This window comes from Arachis hypogaea, chromosome 3 (genome assembly GCF_003086295.3).
Source record: "Arachis hypogaea cultivar Tifrunner chromosome 3, arahy.Tifrunner.gnm2.J5K5, whole genome shotgun sequence".
NCBI classification, from domain to species: Eukaryota; Viridiplantae; Streptophyta; class Magnoliopsida; order Fabales; family Fabaceae; genus Arachis; species Arachis hypogaea.
This window is the reverse complement of record NC_092038.1, coordinates 53520477-53525711: the sequence shown is the minus strand read 5'-3', so window position 1 is coordinate 53525711 and position 5235 is coordinate 53520477. Positions and strand designations below refer to the sequence as shown.

General features: G+C 39.7%; 1 non-coding gene across 1 annotated transcript; it reads left to right on the top strand.

The window, feature by feature from the left end:
* The first annotated feature begins 4511 nt into the window (after nt 1–4511).
* LOC112793612 (small nucleolar RNA R71) lies at nt 4512–4615 on the top strand. The gene has a single exon (XR_003198309.1). It is a non-coding gene; the product is annotated as a small nucleolar RNA R71 (small nucleolar RNA).
* Nucleotides 4616–5235: the final 620 nt, after the last annotated feature.

Here is a 5235-nt window from a genome sequence, read left to right as displayed (position 1 = left end):
CCAGTTTGCATCATCTAATCCCGAATAAAGTATGGACTATTATATATTTTTGAAAAGCCCTGGATGTCTAATTTCCAACGCAGTTAAAATCGCGCCATTTGGAGTTCTTTAGTTTTAGAAAATCTATTTCGAGTGCAGGGAGGTCAGAATCCAACAACATCAGCAGTCCTTTGTCAGCCTCCTATTAGATTTTTGCTCAGGTCCCTCAATTTCAGCCAGAAAATACCTGAAATCACAGAAAAACACACAAACTCATAGTAAAGTCCAGAAATGTAAATTTTGCGTAAAAACCAATAAAAACATCCCTAAAAGTAGCTAGATCCTACTAAAAACTACCTAAAAATAATGCCAAAAAGCGTATAAATTATCCGCTCATCACAACACCAAACTTAAATTGTTGCTTGTCTCCAAGCAACTGAAAATAAAATAGGATAAAAGGAAGATAATATACTATAAATCCCAAAATATCAATGAATATTAGTTCTAATTAGATGAGCGGGACTTGTAGCTTTTTGCTTCTGAACAGTTTTGGCATCTCACTTTATCCTTTGAAGTTTAGAATGATTGGCATCCATAGGAATTCAGAGTTCAGATAGTGTTATTGATTCTCCTAGTTGAGTATGTTGATTCTTGAACACAGCTACTTTTATGAGTCTTGGTCGCGGCCCTAAGCACTTTGTTTTTCAGTATTACCATCGGATACATAAATGCCATAAACACATGACTGGGTGAACCTTTTCAGATTGTGACTCAGTTTTGCTAAAGTCCCCAGTTAGAGGTGTCCAGAGCTCTTAAGCACACTCTTTTTGCTTTGGATCACAACTTTAACCACTTAGTCTCAAGCTTTTCACTTGGACCTGTATGCCATAAGCTCATGGTTAGGGACAGCTTGATTTAGCCGCTTAGGCCTGGATTTTATTTCCTTGGGCCCTCCTATCCATTGATGCTCAAAGCCTTGGATCCTTTTTACCCTTGCCTTTTGGTTTTAAGGGCTATTGGCTTTTTCTGCTTGCTTTTTTCTTTTTCTTTCTTAAATTTTTTTTGCCACTTTTTTTTCGCAAGCTTTGTTCTTCACTGCTTTTTCCTGCTTCAAGAATCAATTTTATTATTTTTCAGATCATCAATAACATTTCTCTTTTTTATCATTCTTTCAAGAGCCAACAATTTTAACATTCACAAACAACAAGATCAAAAAATGCACTGTTCAAGCATTCATTCAGAAAACAAAAAGTATTGTCACCACTCAATATAATTAAACTAAATTCAAGGATGAATTCGAAACTCATGTACTTCTTGTTCTTTTGTATTAAAAACATTTTTCATTTAAGAAAGGTGAAGGATTCATGGAATTATTCATAGCCTTAAGACATAGTTACTAAATACTAATGATCATATAGTAAAGACTCAAACATAGACAAACATGAAGTTCAAAAATCTAAAAAATAGAGAGATAAGACCAAGGAAGTTAAGGAATGAGTCCACCTTAGTGAGGGTAGCATCTTCCTCTTGAAGAACCAAAGGTGCTCTTGAGCTCCCCTATGTCTCTTCCTTGCCTTTGTTGCTTGATCCCTAGTGATTTTGGTGCTCCTATCCTTAGTTGCTCCCAATAATTGTGTGGAAGAAAATGTATCCTCTGAGGTATCTCAGGGATTTCTTGATGAGGGAATTCCTCATGCTCTTGTTGAGGTCCATGAGTGGGCTCTCTTGATGTGCAGCCAAATGCTCTACTACTGAGCTATGGACCCTTAAGATGAATCACTCCATCTCCCATGACTCGGAGGTGGAAGGTTTTGTCTTCCCTTTCCTCTTTCTTGAGGTTTTTCTGGCGTTAGGTGCCATAAATGGTTATGAAAAAACAAAAAACTATGCTTTTACCACACCAAACTTAGAATGTTGCTTGCCCTCGAGCAAAAGAAGAAAGAATAGAAGAAGAAGAAGAAGAAGATATGGAGGAGAGGGAGAGAAGTGTGGTTTCGGCCAAGGGGAGAAGAAAGGGTTATGTTGCGTGAGAATGAATAAGGAAGGAAGGTTTATATAGTGGAGGGAGAGGGAATAGGGTTCGGTCATTTAGGGTGGGTTTGGGTGGGAAAGAGATTTTGAATTTGAAGGTAGGTGGGATTTATGGGGAAGAGTGGATGGATGTGAGGGGTGAAGAGGTGATGGGGAAGAGAGATTGAGGTGATTGGTGAAGGATGTTTGGGGAAGAGTGTTATTAGATTATGTGAAGAAGAGAGTAGGAGAAGGTAGGTGGGGATCTTGTGGGGTTCATAGATCCTCAGGTGTCAATGATTTCTCATCCCTGCACCCTTTAAGCGTGTAAAATGCCATCTGTATGCAATCCTGGTGTTTAACGCCAGACTGCAGCATGTTTCTGGCGTTAAACACCACTTTCCTGCTTGTTTTGGGTGTTCAACGCCAATCTGTAGCATGTTTCTAGTGTTGAACGCCACTTCCATGCTTGTTTCTGGTGTTTAACGCCAGCTCTCCTCAGGGTATAATCTTGGCGTTTAAACACCAGACTGCTACTTGTTTCTAGCGTTCAACGCCAGCTTCATGCTCTGTTCTGGCGTTGAACGCCAGCCAGATGCTCCTTACTAGCGTTTAAACGCCAGTAAGCTCTTCCTCCAGGGTGTGCTTTTTCTTCTACTATTTTTTATTCTGTTTTTAATTTTTGTAATTGTTTTGTGATTCCACATGATCATAAACCTAATAAAATATAAAAGAACAATAGAAATATAGATAAATAAAAATTGGGTTGCCTCCCAATAAGCGCTTCTTTAATGTCAATAGCTTGACAGTGAGCTCTCATGGAGCTTCACAGATGTTCAGAGCATTGTTGGGATCTCCCAACACCAAAATTAGAGTTTGAATGTGGGGGTTCAACACCAAACTTAGAGTTTGGTTGTGGCCTCCCAACACCAAACTTAGAGTTTGATTGTGGGGGCTCTGTTTGACTCTGTATTGAGAGAAGCTTATCGTGCCTCTTTTCCATGTTTACAGGAGGATAACCTTGAGCCTTAAACACAAGGTAGTCCCCATTCAATTGAAGGACTAATTCTCCTCTGTTAACATCAATCACAGCTTTTGCTGTGGCTAGGAAGGGTCTTCCAAGAATGATGGATTCATTCTCATCCTTCCCAGTGTCTAAGATTATGAAATCAGCAGGGATGTAAAGGCCTTCAACCTTTACCAACACGTCCTCTACCAATCCATAAGCTTATTTTATTGACTTGTCTGCCATCTCTAGTGAGATGCTTGCATCTTGTAACTCAAAGATCTCCAGTTTCTCCATTACAGAGAGTGGCATAAGATTTATACCTGACCCCAGGTCACACAGAACCTTTTCAAAGGTCATGGTGCCTATGGTACATGATATTAAGAATTTACCAGAATCTTATTTCTTTTGAGGTAGAATTTGCTGAACCCATGTATCTAGTTCACTAATGAGCAAGGGAGATTCACCTTTCCAAGTCTTATTACCAAACAACTTGGCATTCAGCTTCATGATGGCTCCTAGATATTGAGCAACTTGCTCTTCAGTTACATCTTCATCCTCTTCAAAGGAAGAATAGTTCTCAGAGCTCATGAATGGTAAAAGGAGGTTCAATGGAATCTCTATGGTCTCTAGGTGAGCCTCAGATTCCTTAGGTTCCTCAGTTTGGAACTCCTTTTTGTTCAGAGGACACCCCAGGAGGTCTTCCTCACTGGGATTCACGTCCTTCTCCTCCTTTGTGCATTCGGCCATATTGATTATATCAATGGCCTTGCACTCTCTTTTTGGATTCTCTTCTATATTGCTTGGGAGAGTATTAGGAGGAGTTTCAGTGATTTTCTTACTCAGCTGACCCACTTGTGCCTCCAAATTTTTAATGGAGGACCTTGTTTCACTCATGAAACTTAAAGTGGCCTTAGATAGATCAGAGGCTATATTTGCTAAGCTACAGGGGCTCTGCTCAGTATTCTCTGTCTGTTGCTGAGAAGATAATGGAAAAGGCTTGCTATTGCTAAACCTGTTTCTTCCACCATTATTAAAGCCTTGTTGAGGCTTTTGTTGATCCTTCCATGAGAAATTTGGATGATTTCTCCATGAGGAATTATAGGTGTTCCCATAGGGTTCACCCATGTAATTCACCTCTGCCATTGCAGGGTTCTCAGGATCATAAGCTTCTTCTTCAGAAGATGCCTCTTTAGTACTGTTGGATGCATTTTGCCATCCATTCAGACTCTGAGAAATTATGTTGACTTGCTGAGTCAACATTTTGTTCTGAGCCAATATGGCATTCAGAGCATCAATTTCAAGAACTCCCCTCTTTTGAGGCGTCCCATTACTCACAGGATTTCTCTCAGATGTGTACATGAATTGGTTATTTGCAACCATGTCAACGAGTTTCTGAGCTTCTGCAGGCATTTTCTTTAGGTGAATGGATCCACCTACAGAATGGTCCAGTGACATCTTAGAAAGCTCAGATAGACCATCATAGAATATATCTAAAATGGTCCACTCTGAAAGCATGCCAGAAGGACACTTTTTGGTCAACTGCTTGTATCTTTCCCAAGCTTCATAGAGGGATTCACCATCTTTTTGCTTGAAGGTCTGAACATCCACTCTAAGCTTGCTCAGCTTTTGAGGAGGAAAGAACTTGACCAAGAAGGTCGTGACCAGCTTATCCCAAGAGTCTAGGCTATCTTTAGGTTGTGAGTCCAACCATGTTCTAGCTCTGTCTCTTACAGCAAAAGGGAAAAGCATGAGCCTGTAGACTTCAGGATCTACTCCATTAGTTTTAACAGTATCATAGATCTACAAGAATTCAGTTAAAAACTAATAGGAATCTTCTGATGGAAGTCCATGAAACTTGCAATTCTGTTGCGTTAGAGCAACTAGTTGAGGCTTTAGCTCAAAGTTGTTTGCTCCAATGGCAGGGATTGAGATTCTTCTTCCATGTAAGTTGGAATTTGGTGTAGTAAAGTCACCAAGCATTTTCCTTGCATTGTTGTTGTTGGGTTCGGCTACCATATCCTTTTCCTATTCGAAAATTTTAGTTAGGTCCTCTTCAGAGTACTATGCTTTAGCTGCTCTTAGCTTTCTCTTTAAAATCCTTTCAGGTTCAGGATCAGCTTCAACAAGAATGCCTTTTTTCTTGTTCCTGCTCATATAAAAGAGAAGAAAACAAAGAGAGAAGAGGAATTCTTTATGTCACAGTATAGAGATTCCTTTATGTGAGTAGAAGAAGAAAA